Source organism: Molothrus aeneus, chromosome 6, assembly GCF_037042795.1.
Source record: "Molothrus aeneus isolate 106 chromosome 6, BPBGC_Maene_1.0, whole genome shotgun sequence".
Classification (NCBI taxonomy): Eukaryota; Metazoa; Chordata; class Aves; order Passeriformes; family Icteridae; genus Molothrus; species Molothrus aeneus.
Genome location: NC_089651.1, coordinates 20840527 through 20864809, shown reverse-complemented (window position 1 = coordinate 20864809; position 24283 = coordinate 20840527). Strand labels below are relative to the sequence as shown.

Genomic DNA, 24283 nt, shown 5'->3' with positions numbered 1-24283 from the left:
TGCTGTGCCTCTGCTATGTCAGTCAGGTGATCAGAGAGTGATAGCTGATGAATCTCTTGAGCATTGGATCAAAAGCAGATCATGGTTTGCATCCTTTCTTAACTCCATGTTTGTGAAGTATGGTTTCATTGCTATTTTCTTCAGTACCACTCCCAGGCTTTTTTCCTTCTAATGGTTCTGTTCAGACAAAATGCCACCAGAAATTTGTTTCTGATGACCTTTCCACTGCCCCAGTATAACAGGCTGATGAGATTCAAATGACAGCTGAAGCTTAATTAGAAAATCTGCATAAATGAGATGTACAACCATTCACAATAGATGTATTTTTTTATATTTTTATTTTCTACTTTTGCTTGAATAAAAAACATGATATGAATAAGGTGAAAAGAGAAATCAGATTTTCATGGGGTTTAATCTGATGTGTGAGAAATGTAAAGCTAATCTTCTATTTAGGAGTGCTTTGCTTGAACTTATTGGCATGCATCCTCCTTTCCACTTTGCTAAATGTGTTCTTCAGCTTCCTTCATTTATGAATATGGAATATTAGACTTTACTTGTCTTACTTGCCAAAGTTTCATATATTCCTGAGCCAAGTGTGAACAGAGAATTTTCTATACTAGAGACTTGTATGTGGAGAATTTTCTATACTAGAGACAAATGTGGAATTTGGTGAGAATTTTGGCGTTAATACTGTAAGCTATGCTGTACACAAAATAAAATAGCAAGAAGACTTGGTTCCATCCAACTTAAAACTGACTTCCTAAAAAAAAAGTATTCTAGGTTCTCATAGGATATCATATTATTCATTCCTCAATTTAAAAATTTTTAATATAATCAAGGAAGATGTAAAAACTAGCTTAGGGGTCATTCAGATGGGAAAGTTTTTTTATTATAATGAAGGATATAGCTTCCACTTTTAGTCTCAGAAACAGATTTCAGCATATTTTCCAGGCATTTGCTGCTTTTGATCTCGGAAGTAATCACAGAACAAACAAGAGAATAAGAAAAAGTGAACATTTTCAGAACACAGTGAACTATGGTAAACATAGCCTGATTTGAAACCTCTTTATTCTGATGGAAAGATACTCTCTGACTTTCAAGAGGAATGCTGAAGTTTTGCCTTTAGAATATATTGCCTGTCCATTCAGGTCTATGAAGATATATACACACTTGAATTTTTGTTTATTTTGCTGTCATGCTAGCTTGGACAGAAAATTCTTGAGTGTTGATTAAATTGCATGTATGGATTTTGATGATTTCCACATTACCACAGGTAAAGGAGATAAACGTCAACAGTGTTATAAACAAGTGAAATTAATATAGGATGGGCTAATTTAGAATGCAGAAGAGCCGGGGTTTTGCTACAATACTTAAGTTTTATTTGGGAAAAAAAATTAATTATGTCAGTTCAGAGGGAAGTTTTAGAGCCATTGATATATGGTGCTTAGAACCATACCTGCCATGCTGTCATTTCAAAGACATCACATTATCTCCAGTACCCTGCAGAGGAAAAGGAAAAATTCAGTCTCATTATTATACATTATGTTCTTCACTTGAAACAGCTCCATATTCCCTAGTCATGCCTATGAATTTAGTACATATAAGGAATTACATTGAACTGGATATGTAGACAATTATGTTGATCCTTACCTTTCTCTCTATATATATCTTTATTAATTATTTTGAGTATTAAAATGAAACTAAATTTATGAGGTTTGTGAAACTTATTAATGGTAAATTAAATTGGATTTCTTAGCTTTGTTATTTTACTCAAATTTTAATGTTTTTTTATTATTTTTGCTGTGTTATCTGTATGACAATTGCAATAGAAGTGTGCATGCACAGTCCATTAACAGCTCTACTTTTTACTTTCATCATTTTCTGAACCACAAATTTGCCATATTCACCTTCTTTGTTTCCCTACTTCAGAAGGAATGTAGTACTATGTAAGGATTGCTATGGTAGAAAATCCTTTGTATTTCCAGTAAAATGTGGGAGGGATAGAATGGTTATACTGCATACATCAATATAAATATTATTATATTATTCTCAAGTGCGTGATCATGTTTTAGTCATTCCTTCCCTTACATTCACCATCCATTCAGACCTTGCCTCATTTGTTGCAGAGGATGACTTGAAAAAGGAGCTGCAAAGACATTTTGGGATTTTTTTTTTAATACTTGTCTTTGCAATTGAAATAATTTTTTTTTTGTTTTTTGGTATTTTTTAGTTAAAGCACATTGCTTCTGTTTTAGATATAATACAATTTTTCCTGCTATTATTAGGAATTTAAAACCCTTTCACTGCATACTCAGAACTCCCAGTATAAACAGCTGGAGATCTGCACATGGAGGGGAAGCAGACTATTGAGTTGAGATCAGCAGTGCATCTGAGAAAGGAGGGTTCTTCCCCAGACCTGATTTTTTTCCTCTGACAGTAGGTAGTACAAAAAGAGGGGATGTCAAGGACTAAATACTCCAGATGCCCTGACTTGTGCTGCTATTTGCATATTTTACACTCCATCAGTTTCTCTTCAAAAGAAAGATGCATGCATTTATAATATGACATTTGGTTTAACTCGGTATTGTTAATATAAGCTAAAAGGAAAATTGATTAGCTTTCCATTTCTTTCCTTCTGCAACTCTGAAGAGATGTTTTTGGTCTCCTTTGATGTACTCTTACTCTGCATTTAATCAATGCTTCTGTGTTCACTTTGTGTTGTATTCTATCCTTGCAGTCTTCAAGAGCCTCATCATGTCATGGAAAACACTGAAAACAATTCTTCTTGGAAACAATTCTGCCATCATCTTATTGATTTTGTCTGCATTAAAAAGATTTAAAAAAAAATTTATATTGCTGACTCACCCTATCCTTCTCCACTTCAGATATGAAGAGTGGTTTCCTTATACCCTCTGTCATTCTGTCTTCCATATTGGTGTTCTAGTTAGTAATTAGTCCTTGTCCTTGTGTCCTCTAGCTCTATTTCCACCCCATCCTGATAGAGTAGTACATTTTGCGTAAGTTTATTCTGTCCCTGCTGTTTGCCCCTACGACTGTTAATGGGGCTGCATGATGAAATAGAAAAATCTATTTTAAACTTATTCTGCCTTTACAGGAAGGGTTGTTATTAACCTGAGAGTTGTAACCCTCTTTTCCAGAAATCTCTGCAGTGAGTGGAATTGTACCAGCACAACCAAATGTGTGTTCAAGGGATGGAAATCTGGCTGGGGACACAGGAGGCAGGATCTTCCAGAGAAAGACAGAGTTGCCAAGAGAAATGGCTGTGGAACAATGGTCTATTCCCTTGCCATCTCTCCTCAGATCTTTTACTTTATTGATTACATTTAGGTAACTTTCCAAAAGTTAAAGACCCTCTCAGCTCATCTGTTTTGGCGTGATCTCCACTAATCAGTATTAACAAATCCCCCCAGGACAGGCGAGTAAAAAACAACTGCACTTATTGACTTCTTCATTTTAGAGGAGCTGAACTGTTTCCAGCAATTAAAGGTAATTTGAGTTTTCTGGGAAGTGTAAAAATTGGAGTAAGTAATAATAGTGTCTCTTATTTCACACCCCTGCGGGGACTGAGCTGTTGTTCACTGATAGCTCTCTTTTTAACCTTTGTGTGACCTTCAAGGGGTTTATGACTCACCATCAGAGAACATCGTACTAATCTGGTGCCCTACTTGGTCTCAGATGTCACCTTTCTGTGAGTAAAATGTGTCATCTGCTCTTCTCTTATGCCTCTGCTCCTTTGGAACACAATCAGGAGAAATACAACATGGAGTATTGGTACTACTAGGAGATTTATGGCAGGAATGTGAAGCCATGCATGCACAGAACTTGTTAAGCAGTTCACGTTAAGTAGGCACAAGTAGGTAGGAGCCAAGCATGTGAGACCCAATCAGACAGAACCTCAGGACAAGGAATGACAAGTGATGACATAAAGATGGTGCCTTCTTACCTAGTTTTTGCTCTTAGCTATCTTTACAGTCTGTTTTAGTGACAGAGATATATGTTTCATAAAATTGTGCCAAACCTGTGTTGCTACAGGAGGAGCTGGCTCCTGTTCCACTGTAAGGATTGTGACTTGTCAAGAATTTCATATTTGGGGAGGATGATGTAAGGTGCTGAAAACTGTTGGGCTTAGTTTCCAATCTAGAGTTTGAGATCGTATCACTTACAAAGAATGGGTATTCTTTCCCATCAGTGGATAAAAAAGACTGCAGTTTCTCCATGTTTTTCATTTAAATTTTTTTTTTTAAATTTTATTTTAATTTTTGTTGTTTGGTTGGTTTGATGTGTTTTGCTTCATTTTTACTTATATTACCCACTGAGAGATGTAGATTTAAAAGCTTGTTTTAATTTTTTTCTCATCATCTTTTGGGATCATCTTAAACTAATTCCAATCTGGCTTAATCTCAAATGTTCTTGCGGATATTGCTTATCAAAGTAAATTATTAGCAAAGTTAAAGTTTTTACAGGTGCTGCAAGACATTCCTCAATACCAGCATGTGGGGTTGGTATGATGAAATAAAATAATTTTCTGATTTTTTAAAATAATTTACTGTTGTTTGATTTTTTTTTTTTAAAGTTTATAGCAGGGTAAAATTTGATACTTACATGATATGACTAGAATTTGAAATTATTTCAATCATGCAGTATTTGCCTTCTCCATTCTAAAAGAATACAAGGGATTCTTCTTTTCTTATTTTTTATTTCCTGGTTTCTTTTCTGTCATTGTGTTCATTCATATAATATGTTCACATAACGAATGAATTTTACAATTTTGGCAACTACAATCCATATGATGTGGAAAGTGTTCCAATATAGCATAAAGGGAACAGGAGTGAAGCCCAAGAAAATCAGACAGAAAGGTCAAACCTTAGACCAAAGTCAGCTCCTGCAGGACATTGTACCACTCCAATACATCCCTCCTCTTTTGACTACAGTTTATGTGATTTTTTTGTTAAATACCTGTTTTTTATGAGCCCCAGAGCATTCCCAGAAGTTTTATTGTACCACTTCAAGTAATAACTGATACTGTGAGGATCTAAGTACTTTTATGTTCTGTTCCAAGTTGTGAGGCTTTTGGGGTGACCAGTATTTTCCATTATTTGGACCTCTAGCATAGTGCTGCAATCATAACCTTTATGTCTGAAGGCTTAGATATTTGGCATATTATGAGTGTAAGAGGAAAAAACTAGCTGCATTTTGAAACCAAGGTTATAGAAATTTTTTTTCAAATAATCATGCAAATGGATTTCATTCTCTTTGGTTATAGTGCCTATTACACTCTCAGCTCAGAAAATACCTGGACAGATACATAATTGAGAACTTAATCAGTAGTGCTGCTTTACTCATGACCCTCATATGAAAAAAGCTGGTTATTGGGGAGCTAGAGCCTCTAAGATGAATGATGAAAAAAATAATAGGTAGTATTTAAAGATACTGTGATTTGCCTTTTTTTTTTTTCTTTTGGATGAAACAAGAAAACCTAATGTGGAAACTTTGATTTGATATTATTTTCTTAGTGGTAGCTTGCTTTAATGCGTGTCTTTAAATAGTGTGGTGTTTTGAATAGGAACTATGACCAGACTTGTGTGGACAATAAGCAACAAGTGATCAATGGTGAATATCTAGAATTGAAAAGAGTGAGAAAAGATCACAAGCAGAAGAAAACAAGATAGGCATCTATATTGTTTGTTAAAGAGCTCTGTGGTAATCAAGTTTTAGAGATTCTTAATTTTAAAATTTTAGCTGCTTTCTTAAGTGATATATCTAGTGTGGGAGATGCAGTTACATTGCTGCAAGCAAAGCTGCAGCAGAAATATATGCTGTATATAAGTATTTAAAATGACAGTGGTGCGTGCATAGAAGAAACCTGACAAGTTGCGAAAATTGGAACTATATCTCTGTATCACTTCTTCCATGATATTCTGGGAACTATGTTAACAGGAAACAGGAATAATCCTAATGAAACATGATCTCTTCTCTATTCCAAACTACTATAAACTGAGTCTGACTGCTTACTGCACTGGTGACATTTTTAATCCAACGTAATGGATTCCAGCACTTGTCTGGGCAGCTGTTGAAATCCCCCATTGATTGCAACCTATGCCATCTTTTTATCTGCCTGTTTTGCATTTCAATTATCATCTCCACCTCATTTTACCTCTTGTGATCAGGTGGATATCTAGCAAATTTCTACTATGAAGATGACAGTTCATGTTAGGCTGTTGTCTCAGTTGATAATGAAATCACACTTCAGAGGAAAAACATTATTTATTTTCCATGTTTTCCAGGCTTAGTATGCTCATTGCTCCTCACTGAGTTTTGAACCTTTATTGCACTTACTTTTAAATCTGTAATGGTCAAGACTCTCTTTCATGGATAGAACATATATGTCTCCTTACTGTCTTGTTCATATAAGAAATTTGAAGTCTCAGCACATAGTCTTCAAGGGAATTGAGGGGCCCAATTTGTTCATTTACCACTGTTTTGTATATACACTCTTGGGTATGTCACTTAAGCTGCCTAAATTTAATGGTGTTTAAAATGAATACCATAAGCTTAATTCACTGGATTATTGTGATCTAATTAATGATTCCTTTGAAAAACTCTTTGAAGTTCCCATTTATAAGGTGCTTTATAAATATGCAATAGTCATAGCAATAAGTTTATTTTATTTCCTATGTTTCAGCCCAATATCATGTGGATTTGGGAATGCTACTTTGTTTTACTCTCCCCACACATAGAGCTTCCCTTTGTGGGTCATAACTAAGTTCTCTCACTTCTCAGATGCACTCCTAAGTAATGACTGTTTCTTGTGCATAGATGTATCAAAGAGAATTTTAAAGATTTATTATTCATACGCCATATGAATCACCAGAGTTCTTCATTCTAAGATAAGCCTTTTGAAAAATGTAGATTATTTTCCTTTCAACCTTGTCTGCAGTTTAGAAGCATGCAGTGAAAATGTGCTGTTTACAGGTGAGGGATAGATCCTGCACTGAGAGTCTTAAAGGGGCCTGAACATGCGGACTATTATTAATACTGTTTGGTACCATAAAATATTACCCAACAGCACTGCAGGTGGGGTCTCACCAGAGCAGAGCAGAGGGGCAGAATCTCCTCCCTTGCCCTTGCTTTGGATGCAGCCCAGGATATATTTGGCTTTCTGGGATGCAGGCACACATTGCTGGGTCTTGTTCAGCTTTTCATCCACCAGTAGCCTCAGCCCTTCTCAGTAGGGCTGCTCTCAATCCTTTCATCCCCCAGCATGTATCGACACCAGGGGTTGCCCTGACCCAGGTGCAGGAGTTTCCACTTGGCCTTGTTAAACTTCATGAGATACATATGGGAGCACTTCTGCAACAAATTTCCTTTCTATATTAAAATCTACTTCAGTTTTGTATGTGACAAGAATCTCATGTCATGGTGCAAGTACATCTCATACATAAGTAAGAACGTGGCTGTACTAAGTACTTTTATGATCAGGATCCAAGAATCCAAGGCATCCTCATCCTGTGTTAGGGCAAAACACTGCATTTTATTTATCTCTTATTTAGACTTCTAGATCACCTTATTTTCAAATTATTCCTCTAGCAAGTTGATGAGAATTAAGAACTCGGACAATTTAACAGCTGAACTGGCTTTTCAGAAAATTGCCAAGTTATTGGCATCACTGACAATTTGCCTGACACTGTTATGTCTAATGCAAGATGACTGATTTCATTAAGGCTGGAATAGTAGCTGTATGAGGGGCAGACAACTGAGGTGATAGTTCTTTACTCAACTGTCGCTTAATCACTTCTATTTATTGGTCAAAAAAGGATTAAATAATATTTATCTATACAAATATAGTTGACATCAATTTATGTGAGTTTATAAAACAAAAAGAACAGAATAGGCAGAACCTTTGTAATATGCCTGAGAACAATATTAGCATTATTTGAGTTTAAGGAATAAAATGGGGAAAATATTAATAGACTGTCAGATAATAATAAATACACTTGTAATGCTATAGTAAGAATTATTCTTCATGTCTTTCACACTCTTTTACAAATATTGGAAACACAACATCTGCAAACTTTAATTATATCCTCGCTGCTCCACTGAAAGTTAATATTTTTAACCCTGATGAAAAGTCATGTAGCAGGTTTGGGTTTTTTTAATAAATTTTGAACTGTCTCTTAATCTTGGAAAAAAACTCAGAACAAGCAGAACATAGTCTTTTTTTCCTGTATTTATATTTAATTTGCAATAGTACCTCAATCATTTTAAACATTTACTTATGTAACTATATAAAACTCTGAGATAAGTTTATAACATGATCAAAGTAAGTATGAATTCATGAAATCTAAAGTTTAGGAAGCATTTTATAACAGATGAGAAAAAATTCTAAAGTCTAGATTTTTATCCTTTATCTATATAGTCTCAACTAAGAAATTGCTACTTGCAGGAGTTTTATAGTAGGAGTATGGTAGGAATTGTGTTTGACATGGGGTTCATATGATAGTTTCACATGTTGTTGCCTTTCTTGTTGAAGGAATTTATGTGGTATTAAAGTTCTGAATATTTTTCTCAGTTTCCTGTAATTTAGGAAGCAATCACTCAAAGAATAACCAAGAGATTGATTTTATTGTATCAAGGCTCTCATTTCTGAAAGTGCTTATATAACAGCATCTCTAAAAGGTGCTGATGTCTGGGCTTAGGCAAAAGCATCTGTTTTCAAAATTCTGACCCTGGTAACTTCTGTGAGAGCCCATAGGGATTGAGAGACATAAGAAATACTGTAGCTTGAACCTTGATCTTTTGCATTTCTTTCTTCTAATAGCTCTACATTAAATACAAAGGAATATTTAAAATGGAAAAATACTGTTGAAGAAATGATGGATATTAAAGAAACAGAGAACAAGAAGAACAACCATGCAATTGGTAGTTTAATTTCTAAGTCTTTCTGCTCTGGTTTTATTATTCTCTGTATTTAAATATTAATCGAGTCAGTGCTACTTAACCAAAGTCGTTCGTATCATCTCACTAGCCTACATGGAATCAAGGCAGAATGAACTTCAGCTCTCTAAGTGAGCAGGAGATAACAATGCAGCATGACACAGAAATGATTGAATTTGCCAGCAGTGTTTGTGCAATGCTTGCTAATTTACAAGGGCGTTTTCAAGTGATTCAGTGACTGGGATTCCTTGGGGGCAGTTCTCTTGGGCACTGAAACTGAATCAACATTTATATGGTTTTACTTTTGGAGTAGCTTAGAAAAATCATAAGTAAATAGATTTTTTTTAAATATAATTAATACAGCAACTGCAAATCATGCGAGGATCATTTGCTTTTTGAAAGGAAAGAAAACTGCTCTCATTTGGCTGAGTATTTTGCACTGTATTTTTTCAAACTGTGAAGAAATGTAAAATGCAGGTTGCTGGAATAAGACAAGTCCAAGTACTCACTGATCTGGATGAATCAACTCCCCGTTTAGTAAATAATGAATCTGCTGTAGAGGAAATAAACTGAGCTGTAATCAAGCTGAATTCAGAGATCTGAATTCTCCCTGTTTTGCCACTGATGTGCCTGTGCCAAAGCATCCCACTTTTCCCTGCTTGAGGTCCACTTTGGCTAGAAAGAGGAGAGGCAATGACCCCTTCCAAAAGAACATCCAAGTAAATAATTTTGAAATCACAATGGGTTATTTCCATCTCTTAGGTGTTCCCTCCAACCTCCAGGAACTCCTATTGTTATTTTCCTTTGTAACGTCCCCTAGATGTTTAAAAATATGATGATTAATGTTCTGCTGCAGTGCCCACATTTCAGTAGCAGAGCATAAGGAGGGTTGCCTTGCTCCTGTAAATGTACTTTTTCTGTGTACTTGCAGCTGTTAGACATTTGCCATGTTGGTGCAATAAATACCTGTGCTCGCTTGAATGCTGTAACATCTAATAAATACAGAATTTCAGGGCTAGATATCTCTTTTCATAACAAGAAGGAAGGTGACATTTTGGCAAAGACATAGAGTGTGAGCAAGAAACAAATCTCCTGCTCTTGCCTTCTTGATTTCCTGTATATTATTGGAAGTCTAGAAAAAGTCAAATCAAAAGTCATTTTAATTAGACAATGACTTTGGTAAGTTTTTGGCTTCAATGAAACTGCTCAGACTTCATTTTTGCTAATTGCCACCCATGGGTCTATATTAACTCTTTTTTAAAAAGAAACTTTCTCATTCTATATAAGTTAATATTATGAGTACCATATTTATGGAGTACTTGATGATTAAATGTTTTTTTCTCTTACAAAATCTATGGAAGGAAAGTCATAAAATTCAGCTCTAGAAGCCTCTAGGGAGATAGAAACCCCAAAATGGCAATCCTTTGTAATCAAAATGAGAAAAAATTATTTTTCTCTTTGGTTTTTTTCTAATGAACTCTTGAGATTTTAAACATTGCAAAAGAGGTTCTTGGAACAAGAAAAGTTGCTGATTGCCTACAGTAGCACACTAGAGAATTCAGAAAAACAGATATGTTTCCTCTGATTCATATATAGCAAAACATTTGAAAGTTAAGCCAGTCTTGCTAAAGAAGTAATTCAGATTCTAGGGTGTGAAGACTGTTGCTTGACTCTTAATGTTGGTGTTACTGTCTATTTTACACGCCCTTCCAATTCCTTGAATTTTCCTTGACTCCCCTAACTGTGAAGTAAAGATAACTTCTCAGTGTCCTTTGGCTGAATCTGCATCAGGCCCCTCAGCTTCTGCTAGTCTAAAGATGCTAAAACTTTGCAGGTTTACCCAATGAGGGTCCTTCCCCAAATCTGTGTCCTTGACACCATCTAGTAGTGAAATTTCTAGTTGCACTAAACTTTTGTAACAGCAGGCAACTTCTGTCTCTGAACTAATGCTTCTTTTTGCTAGGCTATTACCTAGAAAAAAACTGCAAGATTTTCATTTGTTTTAAGCTTTTTTGCACATATTTATTAAGATATGGGTTTTGGGTGTGCGTGATTGGTTTGGGATTTTTTGTTTACTTTTTTGGTTGCTAAACCAGTTGGTTTATCTCCTTGTACAAATAACTCAAAAGTAAAGCTAAAGAACTAAAGAACTGCAAGGACTGCTGGGAATTGGGTAGCATTGATGATTAATGGCCTCCTGCCTCTGAAAACTGAAAGTCAGATATGAAATTTCTTTGATAACAAAACTGGAATTTCATATTTTAGTTCATATACATATTCAAACTTATATTACTATGTGTGTATGCTTTCTTCCTGACATGCACATGAACTTTCCATCAATTTTTTTATTGGTTACCAAAATGCTTTCAATTAAAAGGGTTATGTTGTAATTTCTGTTGCTGTAAAAGCCTTTGGAGGTTATGAAATTACTTTGGATTTGACAGGAAACTCAGATATAGTGGCTACATAGACCCACAATGGTTAAGATTCAAATCAGACTATGTCAGTTAAGTTTGGGGAGCTAGTAGTAAACATATTGAACTAATCTCAGAAGGAAGGTGGTTAAAACTAGCTGATGCTTCCCAGGAACAACAACAATGTTTGTGAATATAATTACAGGTAGAGCTCCTGAAGTCTGGCTTGGCTGCAAAATCTGTTTAAAAACATAGGCTTTTAATTTTTCTTTTTTTCTTCTACCCTTACTCCTATTCTCTTGACACTGAAGTGAATTTCATTAGATCTTTACTTTGGAATCTGCTTTTATTTATTTCAGGCTTATGAAACTATATTATCTCTTTCTGGGTTTGGCTTCAGAGGCACAGTGTGAGAACCATTATACTTGGACTTATGGAAACACTTTTATATGAATTATAACTGGAGATTTCTACCCTACCCAGGCAAATGGCTGCAAATGTCCTCTTTGGCAGAAGATATTTCTCTCTGTTGGAGGTTATTGCTATGTATCTTTCACGGTAGTGAGAAGTTTGAAAATACTCAAAAAAATAGGGGATGTTTGGCAGCAGTGTATGATCATAATTAGCAGCTAATTTCTTCCATTTTGAAGATGCCACTCTATAAAATAATGGGGAAACTGTGCTGGCTCCAGGGCAATGTATACTGCAGCAGTGTACAACTGGTCACTAACCAGGAGTGACACCAGGCAGAGCCATGCTTTAGAGTTTTTATCCACATCATTAAACAACTGGAGTTTTGCCCACAAGTTCGAACAGAAGACTGATGCTGGAGAGCTTGGGTCATAAATGTGCTCTTGATTTTTTTTAATGGGATTAGACAATTTTGCCTCTGTCCTCACTTTTAAGGTCAATTTTGGGGTAAGATTCTCTCAGCATTACCACCATGATTTGCATTTCCAGATGTTACTACAATAAATGCTATACCTATGATGAAAAATATAGTTCACCTTTTCATAAACATTGAGTGCAAAGTATACATTTGCCTTGATTGAATAGATCAGCCTTCAGTCAGTAAGACCTACCTATTATTTAGATAGATCTAAGAATATGTTTAATGTGTCTCCAACCCATGTTATCAATCTAGATTGTTAAATCTGTCCTCAAAGGACACAGTTGCTGTTTTTTCTTTTAGTAGGAAAAAGTGTGGAGTATTCCCCAATCTCCTTTTCTTTTTAGGTGAGTCATTGCCATCAGCAGATTTATAGAGATTAGTCAGCTATTTGTTTTTATTTCAGAATGGGGATAGGCCTTAATGAAAAAGAAAACACTACTGACTTTAGAGTTAAGGGAGGGCACAAGGCAGTTTGTGTAAATCTCATTGCAGCTCATTACTTTTAAACTGTAGAAACAAGGGTGTTTATTGAACACTAGAGATCTAGCAGATCTATATGTTCAGCTTTGACTGTGGAACCATGAAGAAGCCCGTTCACTTAGGTCATTCAGCCCAGATTTTGCACTAGCCTTAAATGTGCTGAGTCAAGCCTGTAGGAGCGGAGCAAGCTTGGCAAGAGCAGTCATGTGAAGCAGAGCTTATTGCTAAAACTCAGGCACTTCCAAACCACAGTCTTACATATCCAGGGCAACGTAAGATACACAGCCAATTCTCTCGGCTAGGCTCCCTGAAAAATCTTAGCTTTAATGTAATTAAGCAGCAGAGTGAGCTCCATTCGCCTTGATAGTGCGAGCCTCACACACCTTGCTAACAGTTTCACTGTGTTGCTACATTATGTCTCTACTTTGATTAGGCCCAGATACATTTAATTAGCAGGTTGTTTGATCAATTAGATAATGAACCCTAAAGTCACCTTCTTGCTTAGATGTGCTTTGAAAAACAATTTTAGTCTTAGTGACAGATCTTCAAGAAAGAAAAGAGGAGAAACCAATGTAATTAAAACGTGAGTGCACAAAAATGCCTATATGACTCTGGAGCATGAAACTAAAATTACTTTGAACTCTAAAACATAGAAGACATTGAGTTCAATGAATGTAAACACCAAGGTTTTCCACTGAGTTATCATTTGATTATGTCTATGATGAATCCGAGAAAGATATTTGCAAGTGTCCTTGCTCCCACATCATTGATTTCTCTAACACCACAGCTAATACTGAGTCAAAATTTAATGGTTTAGTGCTTATGCAGCACTCTCATAAAATGCTCCTCATTTTTTAATGAATAGTAGTAGGTAAAAAACCAAAAATGAGAAAAAAAGCCCAACCCAACTGAAACCAAAAATCCCATGACCATTTACTAGAAAATATTTACTAGCAAAATTCTGACATAGTGGGATGGAAAGAGACGGAAGTTCACCTTCAGACAATCAGAAACTGCCTCAACTGTGTTGAGTATGTGGAATTTGGAATAAGAATGTATCAAGGTTCGTCTTGGCTTGTGAGATTATGAGCAGGCCACATTATGCCATGCAATAAAAATAAATGATAAGGGAAAAAAAGTGAATTATTTTCAGGGATTGGCTTCTCTCCATATCTTTAGGTTTTTCTTTGCTTCTGTATTTGTGCTTTGCAATTTCAGCTTCTTCATTTGAAAGATGTTCCTACCATACTGAATCCTGGGGTATAAGTAAAGAATTAATATTTTGTGCAAAATAAGTTGCAGTGGCAATTAACATGTCAATTCTTTAATAGCTACAGTGACTATATAAGGATCTAAAAACTGATCGAATTCTACTGCTGGCACCAAAATTTTGGCCAAATACATAATCAAGGTACAAAGAGTGATTTTTTTTTTTCCAAAGTGATTAAGGAGGTAGAAACAATCTAGAAGGAGTGGGAATGAGAAACAAGAATTTGTTTGCGTGCACACAAATGTGCACCCATGTTGGAATTTATGTGTCTATAACATTCTTGCGTCAAATATTTCTGTTTGTTGTGCTTTCTTGTCATGAGTGTTAACTTTGAAGCCCACTTAGTAGGGAAAGGAATTCACTGTTTTCTATTCATCTAATTTAACTGCGTAGCATTGGCAGTATGTAAGCTGTTCAAAACCAGGAAAATGAAGTATTTCTGTCTGCATTCCTGGTAAATAGTAAGGAATCTTGTCATTACTTTGGTATTTTGTTTGTAATGTGGTAGAGTATGGTGTATTGTCTAGAAGAGTTCCAGTGGAAATCCTTGATAGAATTTTTCTTTCAGACTTCTAGCCCATCTGTAGAATTTTTTATTATTTTGCTCTGTTATTGGAAAACACTTCCACTGACTCAACAAATTTATACTCTGCTTGAATTAGGAGAGATATCCTGAAGATTGTGATTCTTATTTTTTAAAATAGTGGACTTAAGGAAATCATAAATGTAACGAGCTGGTACTGACAGCATTAAAACATCCCACTCCAAATGCAGATATCAATCCAATAAAGACAGGGTTAATTATCTTCTTTTGGCTCCAACTGCCATCAATGCTAAGTATTTAAGAGATTTTTTTTCTTGAACATCATTCATACTTTGTGGGATGTGTTCTGCATTTTCTTTTTTGGGCTTTAGCCATTCACTTGTTTTCATATTTAGGTCCCAAATTCATGTAGAAAAGCAAAATTGTAAACCTCCCCACATCTAACAAAGTCAGTATTGTGTTTATTCTTTCCATTTTTTTTCTCATATCAATGTCCTACCCCCTTTTTCATTTCTGTAGGAGGTCTCTCTCACAGGACAATTAGTCCTTCAAAACATTTGATCAACATATTTCTTATAAAGCATGTTATTGTTAATATTTCTGGACTCCAGCTACCTAACAGGAACACAAGAAAGGTCTTTCCTTTCTTTTCAGACCAAAGGTCCACGTATTTCAGTATGTTTTTCCTGTAGTGGCACACAGTAGATAGACAGGAAACATTATAGGAAAAGAACAAAACAAAAAAACAAACAAACAAAACTAATAATAACAATAATGTATTAATTTACTCTCTAGTACTTTCAACTTAAAACTTTGTTGGGATGTTATTTTTGTGATACTCTTGATAGTTTGTCATTCTGCTAGCTTGTCTCCTTGCATCAGTTTTTGATGCAAGGTCACCTGGCTAACTGCTTTTAACATGATGAATGCCTCAATATAAGGGTGGTAATACTGGCCCAGGTATTCTTTTTCTATAAGGAATTATATGAACATGCCAAAGACCTAGAGCTTGTCAACTGTTTTTACTTCCTTCCTAGCTAGGTATTTGTCAGTCTCCAACTCTTTCCAGTTAAGATTAATTTCTGAGCCTGGAGTAGATTTATATTTATTACTTCCTATTGGTTTAGTATTCCAAAAACTCACCTAGCATCCATTTCTGGATAACTATCTGCTTTCTGAAAAAATATTTATTTCTGTGTCATGACGCATATGCTTTTTTATTTTCTAATGCTCGTATAGAGAGATGCAGCAAAACTGGACACAGTGCTCCAGGTGAGGCCTCACCAGGATAGAGCTGATGAGCAGGATCAACTCTCCCAGCCTGCTGGCAATGCTCTTCTTAGCGTGCCCAGGATCCCATTGGCCTTCTTGGCCACTGCTGCTCATGGACAGCTTGTTTTCCACCAGGACCCCCGGTCCTTCTCCACAGAGCTGCTTTCCAAGAGCTCAGCCCCCAGCCTGTGCTGCTGCAGGGGGCTGTTCCTGCCCAGGAGCAGGACCTGCACCTGCCTTTGTTGAATTGCAGAAGGTCCCTCTCTGCCCGTCTCTCCAGCCTGTCCAGGCCCTTCTGAGGGGTTGCACAGCTCTCTGGGGTATGGGCCTGTGCTGCTGATCATGATCCCATCAGGGATCTGCCACTCAGCCAGTTCTCAACCCATCTCACTGTCCATTAATCCAGCTAACACTTCCTGAGTTTACCTCTGACAATATTACAGCGGTCAGTGTCAAAAGCCTTGTGGAAGTAATACATTTAAAGAGGGAATGGCAAGGCAAGGTTTTCTGGTTTTTCCCTAATAATTCCTGATGCTATAAGATTGTTTCTGTAGAGTTAACCACTGTCACATCACAATCCTCCTCTGCACAGCTGTTTCCCTGCATTACAGAATGCATTTATCTGAATTGTCCTTACCATCCTCTCACCATCCTGTTCTTCCTACATGTGCCTTGTAGGAAGAACAGGAATTCTGCAGAGGATGATGAAAGTCTTTACCTCAAAACTGTAGGGATGATGAAAGTCTTTACCTCAAAAATAAATAATAAGAGAAAAAAAAGGAATTGCAGAATAAACTTCAGAAATTCCATGTGTACTAGGAAGTCTAAGATACTGTTTCAAACAAACTAAAGTGAGAAAAATAACTAAAACATTAAGGTTCCTGAGCTGCCCAGGAAACCTGTATTCTTTCTTACATAAGCTTAGGTGCAAAGATGGGCAACAAGAATTTTGGAGATTTGGGTTAAGCCAGAACTCCAAAGGAAGAAGCCCCAGGACCACCAGGTCCCTTATTCCACAGTGGGCAGAGAGATGGTCTTAGATAAAATCGCTGAACAGGGCTGACACTCTTTCTGGACTTCCCACTCCACTGGAAGCTCTGACAAATTTGTTTTATTTCCAAGGATTCAGTAAAAGAAAAAAAAAAGTCTTGTAAAACTCCTGACCAGTCTTATTATTCAGCTCACTAAGCATAAAATCAAATCTAGGAGGTGACCATTAACTCTCAGGGAAATCTGTCTTTATTTTATTAAAAAAAAAAACAAAACACCAAAAAGCAGTGGATATTTACACATGGACTGTAGCAATTTCTGCAGAAAATTCCAATATATACCTGTGGCCAGTAGTCATTTTAAAGAGCAGAAAGTATAATATCTGAGTGTAGGATGGTAAAATAATTTGACATTTTAAAATAATACCTCATTATAAATTGTAAGAATTGTCAATATGAGCACCATGACTCACCAAAGCAGGTAACTCATTATCATGACCTAAATAGAAAAGAAGTAGGAATGACTCTGTTAAAAATAAAAGAATAAGGCATCCTGAGGAAGGACAAAGACCAGCCACTGAATTTGAGGAAGTCTATATAGAAGCATTCATATTTTTAAATGTTAAGCTTATTTATTATTTTTCATGCAATAATAAAGCCTAACCACAGGACATACATGAATTTTGAACTCTGCCTTGTATGTAGAGAATCCTGGGATGCATGCCTGCTCACACAGTGTTACTAATAATAGCATAAATTATTAAAGCAGACAGAATTTTTATAGCTAATGAATGTGCGCTTTGCACTCTGCAGCGCAGACAATGAATAGATACCAATAAGGTTTTGTTTCTGCAGTTCATGTGCCAACATAATACTGTTATTTGTGATCAGAGCTTTGCAGGAAAATGTTAAAAAAAATGAAAAAGAAGCAAATAATCCCTAGTGTTTAAATTAAATTTTCTGTTGACAGTACATTCCTGTAATAGTTGTTTCTTTAATGGAAAATATAAATAAATAAAGAGCACACATTTAAATATGTGTCAAATGGCTTTGATAATCTCATTCTTGAGACTGTCATTGCTCTTCAAAATCTTTCTAATTAACAAAAATTAATTTTTGTATGTAGGAAAAAAATAAATTTTAGACAGATCTTAAGATCTTACATTTTAGAGAGATCTACGAGAACAGTAATTAAAAAATGCTTTGTCTTTGAGCTGAAAAGATAGGGAACTAGGAAATATAAAAAATAGTTTTGTCAATAATTTCTGTACCTTGCTGTCTTTTTGAATGCTTAATCCTTATTTGTAGCCACTATCAATAAAACAACTTTAAAATATATTTTGAGCATGTTATGTTCAGGCATTTGAGTTGCTTTCAAAGAGTCAGCTTCAGAACAATTAATGGCATAATATTTGGGACCTGGTCATTGATTTTAATGAAGTCAGACTAGCTGGGGTTAGCGTAAATTGTTAGAAATGCTAGGTAAATTGGGAAATATAGAGACAGACTTTGACAGCTGTGGTCTTAAGAATTTTATGGCAGTTTTCTGCATTTCTTGTATAACATATTCATATTTCTTGAATAACATATATTCTTGTATAACATTTTGCTGAATATTTCTAATTCTTTTTAAAGGATGTTGCTGATGCAAATGAAGTTGCAATGCATTCACTCATGTTTTATCCTTATGCATATACATACTTAGTTTTAAATGTGGTACAGAAGGAAATGCCATAGATTTATTTTTGAACTGTGGTCACGGGAGTTTTAATTGCTTCTTTATGTGAAAAGCTTTTCGTCAACAACTTTGGAACATGCCTTGTCCTCTAATTACTCTTTCTGCAAAAATTGTCCATGCTCAGAGTTTCTCTGACTACCTTTTTCCTCATTACTCTCTGCCCACTTTTAGAGTATGAATAGCTATCAGTACGTGATTTTTCTTTCATATCCTGCCAAGGGAGGTCTCTACTGTGCACAGCAATGTGTTGGTGATTTAAAAGAATCCTTCTCTGCAGGAAGCAATAACACTAGAAATGATTTAAACAAAACCTAAAATGTCACCTTAGACTAATGAAATTCCTTCATCAAGCAACACAGAGTTGACACTTCTGTGAGACCCTTTAAAACTCAGATTAAGAAGAGAGTATTAAACTTGAAATGACAGAAAACAAAACCAGCTCTGTTTCCCCTAGAAATAGTTGAGAACAGTATGTTGATTATTCTCAGACAAGCTGATTTCACAGGCAGTGACTCTAACTCAGCATAAAGAACAGCTAACAACATGGCTTTAGATGGCTGGCAATGTTATCTGTTGTTCATCATTTAAAAAATGAAATAGCCGTCTTGGAGCTGGCCCATCTGTAGCTTCACTCATATGTCCCCTCATATGCAGGGAGACAGTTGAGGAACTGCCTTACTGGCTCAACCTAGAGATTATTTTCTTCCATTTTTCCCATCCTGGAGAGTGGGCAGTACAAGTGCTCTAGTGGAAAAATATAGAATTCCTTGACAGATGGCAGTTATAAAATAACCTGTGTGTAACAGAGTTTTCTTTTAAACTAATCTCAATAAATATATCAATGTGTGCTGTGAATTGCAGGGCTTTGTCATGCTTTTATTCAGTTCAGTAAAATTGTGTGTTTAAACACCTTGAGATATTCGCAATACCAATTGATCCCCACATTTAAATCTAGACAAACCTCTACTCTAGTGATACCTCTTGGTGAATAGCACAGACCAGCTGCTTTTTTGGGGAGGGCATCAGTGTTTATAGAGGTTCCTTGGTTTTAGTGGAGCGCAGATGTGAGAGCACAGCACTGGGGAACTGTTTCTGAGAGCTGCAGCTTTCCTGAATAAGGACTTTTACATGTCCTATAGGGACACTCTGGTATCACTTCACAACACTACATTTGGCTGCACAAGACTGAAAAAAAAGACATTCATAACATTTAGGCTGAGTCCTTAGGTTGGAATCTTCAGCTTCTTTTAGGTTCAATTAGAAATGGGAACTTAACTCAGATAGTCCCTGCACACACCACCATTTCCCTCTCAGCTGCTCAGCTGCATGTGAAAGCTTAGATGTAATTTTGCCTTGGGCACAGAGCCAGTCCCTGCAACACTGAAAGAAGTGATAGTTCAGGGCTGCTCTTTTACATCTTTTCATCACTGCTGAGTGTTGTTTTACTTTCCTCATTTCAGAAAGAAACCCATCATCCAGTGTGTGGGCTGTCAGCAGCTCCCTCGCGCTCTCATTTTCTGCTGCGGTACAGCCCGATGGGGACTGCTGGCCATCCACGATGTTTCCACAGCCCGCCTGCTCTGCCCCCAGCTTTCCAGCCTCCCTTGCCTGCAGGATGTGCCCATAAATTCTCCCTGCAGACACGGCCCTGCACGCAGTGTGATCGGCACGGCAGCAGCCGCAGTTATCTAGAGAGATGTCTGCTTCCTGCAGGGAGAGATTTTACCACATTGGATCCGGTCACACAACCATGACATCCAGCATCTTGCTTTAAGCAATGACCAGTACCTGATGTTTCAAATGAAGCTGAAAGCACCTAACAATGTAACTGGAGAACTGTGTGTGGCAGAAGGGAAGCGTTTATTTGACTGGCTCTGGGTGCCTATGGAATTGAAAATCCAGCTATTTCCATAATAAACCATAAAGCCATGACTCCCTTCTGTGTCTGGAGCTGGACTTAGGAATACTTTAGCAATAATGACAAGTTGTCTTTAATTGGTCTGGGGAAAAAACATAGTGAGAGCCAGAGATGACATCTGCAGCACAGGCTTGGAGAAAAAGGTATTTTCTATCTACTTGAATTTACAGGCAAGTTGGAATTTTCCTGGCCAAACTAACAAAACCATTGACTGACATGCTGCTAAAACTAGCACACTGTGCTGTGAACACTGGTTCATTATATTTTATTGCTGATTGCAGGGCTGCTGGTATGGAACACTGTGTTCAGATAAAGCTCCTGTGAAGCACCAGTGTGAAATAGGGGAACCCTGATAACTGTACAAATTAAGATACCTTTTAATGGGTTATAAAAGCACAGCCCATCCACAGCTGTTTTTAGAAACTGATAGTGATTTCACTGTTCTAGTGATCAGGTAATTTTAAAACCTGTGATCTTTGCTGATTTTTATTATCTGTGATAATTTTGATTGAATTGTTTATGCTGGCAGTGATAATAAGACTAAAATGTTCTGTTTAACGTAATTTGATTTTCAAGGTTTCAGAAGGACTAAAACCATGGGTGACAAATTTTTAGATGAAATCTTTCATCATGCAGAGATTTAGGAGGTCATCTTAGTGCATGCTGAATCCCAGCTGCAGTGAGCTGCACATTTCTGTTATGCTGCTGGATGTGTTTTCGAATGAAACATTTAATCCAGCACCTATAGTATTTTTTAGTGATATAAGGGTAGCAATTTCACCATAAGAACAGGTTTTTTTAAAAAGAAACAGGACTTCAACAAGGGAAGATTTCCCATGTGAATCCATCTTAGAAAAGTTGGGGTGAATTTTAGACAGACTACACAGATCTGTTTCTCTGTTGTTAGACTTGTTTCCCTCTGCTTTAAAGTCCAAAGGATAAACTAGAACGAAAAATTTAATGTAATTAAAACACTGAGATATCAACTTTTTTTTTTTTTAAGTGGGGTTTTTATTACATAAGAACATAGATTTGCCAATTCGGCAAGACACATAAGAAGATTTTGAGTAATTCCTGGGACTGGAATGTAATTCTCTCATGTTTGTGTCTGGCCCAACACAGACACCACTAATTAAGGGAATGCTCTTTTTGTTCACTGTGGAGAGATTAGCTTCATTTCAGTGAAGGCAAAATCTTGGGTCCTGATTTAAAATTAGGTATTGCAGACATTCCACTGAGGAAAGCTCATTGAAATGTCTCCTTGGGTACATGCAGTTCCCTGCATTTGTGCTTAGTAGTAGAGCATAATTAGATTTCAAATTAATGGATCATGTGACTACCTCAAACAAGGCTAGGCTAGGGTGAGTCAGTGGGCAAGTGAGTTAATTTCCTCTTTTGAGACTTTAATTCCAGTCCCTATCTCTTTTTAAGTATGTGTCCCTATGAAATATATACGTTTTGGTAAATTTATGTATTCACCTCTCAGCTAACAACAGAATAGACAGCCAGCTGGGCTAACATCTTTGGAAGGATGAAACAGCACTTGTAAATGTCATGATTTGTCTGGAAGCCCAAGCCACAAACAAGTATCTGAGGAACTGGTCTCAGCAGCTTTAAGGCATGATTATTCTTTGAAATAGAAAATGGTAACGAAGACACTCATCTTCCCATTTCATTACTTCTCCCCAGAAGCAATTCAGTTTCATTTGCATGACACAATATTCAGGTTGTTGAATCCAAGTCTCTCAGGACTGTCTCAAAGGACTGGTAATGGTTTCAGATCCTCTGCATAAACATCCACTGCATACTATAATTCTGCACTTTCTCCACTCCATAATTTTTTTTTATTTCTATCTGGAGTACACACACTAATGAAAGGGGTGGATGACCCTAAATTAGAGGACATCACAACATGGCTCTCTTTCTAGTTTAGAAATAGATGATCTGTGTATTACTCAACTGAACCCAATAGAAGGCTTTTAAAACTCCAGAAAAATGACTATGTACAATGCAAAAACAAGTTGCAAAGAGTAGCTCTGGCCCAGATCCTCAAAATTAGGTAGACACCTTACTCCTACTTTAGGAATTAAAGATTTGATTATCATGAAGCATGCTGGCTTCAGTCCTTTAAATCTCCGTGTATTTGTGCTTATCTCCAAATGACTCACAAAAAATGTGTATGAGGGAGAGAGAACCCAATGTAGCATTTAACAGACATAAAAATAGTAGAGATCTTCTACAAATTGAACAGGACTGTATTTCTTTTCTTCTTAAAACATGTGGAGTGCTATGAACCTCTTGTGAGAAGAAAGTATTTTTCTAATTATTTTACTGGGGTCAGCAGTTCCTCCCCATAACCTAACTAAAATTATTTCCTTAGATTGTGGTTGGGGGTTATCTTGTAGGATGGATAAAACTCTCTTGTAAAGTCTGTAGAAATTAAATTCTTTAGATTTTTATCCCCAGGCTCTGCAAAAGAAATTCCAGGCTTTTGAATAGTTTATTATCATCAAAACCACTGTGTACATTTCATGGTATTGCATAACAGGCTATTTTTCAGTAAGTTCTGTTGGCAGTAGTTTTGGATGAGTGGAAGAGATGAAGTAAAAAATTTTAAAAAAATTAAAAGAAAGGAGCCTATTAAGAAGATACATTTTCTATATTTTTTTCACAAGTCCTATGTTTTTGGCATTATTTACCTATTTACCACTTAAGTTATAACAGATGGTCAGAGGACTAATTGACCATAAATCAATTATTCTATTTAATTTATAATTACAGAAGAGTATTTTTCATCTTTAGTTTGCTGGTGTGCAACCTTTTCAGTTGGTTTTTCACACCACATGAGTCAGTGGCACTAATGAGCCAGATATGGTGGTAGTAATTAGCTGAAATGAGCTTCTTGATTCTCCCCACCCCCCGCCCCCCCCCCCGTGATTTCTTTTTATTAATTTTTTTTTATCTGACCCTTTATTGAGAAAGACTCTATAACTCTATGATCTTGAGTTAGGAAGCTACTCTGCTGAGTTTCAAGATCAAATCAGCTTTAGCTCAGACTGAGTAATGACCTCAACAGCATATTTTAGCAGTAGGGTATAAATTTATAATCCTCAGTATTGCAGAACAAAAGTTCTGCTACAAGTGCTACAGGAATTGCCCCATTAGCTGTGGCACAGGACATAGTTTTCTTCAACTAAGAGTTGCAAATAATGGCAAATGTCACATACACAGCCCAGCTTTACTGTGAATGAACAAGGGGCATGGTAAAAAATCCCTACACTGCTTACAAAAGCCAAGTTTGAATTCTGTTTTTCTATAACAGGTTTAAGATTAACTTGTGAAGACTGATCTTTAGTTACATCAGGTATCTGATACTACATGTAGGCAAGGAAGTATGGGGGGGGAAATGTTCCTGAAAGACTGAAGTTTTGGACAAATGCTACTTTCATTTCCAGCAAACCTAGAATTCTACCCTATGAAGTGAGTATGAATATTTTTTTTTCCTATAACAACATTTTGATTGATATTGTAAAATATTTCAATATTACACGTTTAAATGCATTTTGGACAATAAACTATAGGTGTTAAACTACAGAACAATTTTTGAAGTTCATTCTCTTGGCAAAGACTTTCTTGCATTTTCGAGATTTTGCAGCCAGCTGCTTTAAGCAAAAGAAAAATAGTAGCTCATACTTTTGAGAAAGGAATAAGCATCAAAGATTATGGGTACTTTTTTCTAATACAGTCCTGATAGTTTTACACATTTTTTTCCTAACTTAACTGAAGTGCTGTGAGGCCTCACTAAGATCAA

The 24283-nt window shown here is 36.3% G+C and overlaps 1 protein-coding gene across 7 annotated transcripts in view; it reads left to right on the top strand.

Annotated features, from left to right (window-relative positions):
* Positions 1 to 24283, top strand: part of LRRC4C (leucine rich repeat containing 4C) — a 483508-nt gene that overhangs the window by 438627 nt on the left and 20598 nt on the right. The window contains exon 1 of one of the 7 annotated variants that reach the window (XM_066551191.1): positions 20598 to 20615. The exons of the other annotated variants lie outside the window; for them this stretch is intronic. The gene's annotated coding sequence lies outside the window, so the exon portion shown is untranslated. Of the gene's footprint in view, positions 1 to 20597; positions 20616 to 24283 lie in introns of those variants that run through there. 7 annotated transcript variants of the gene reach the window in all.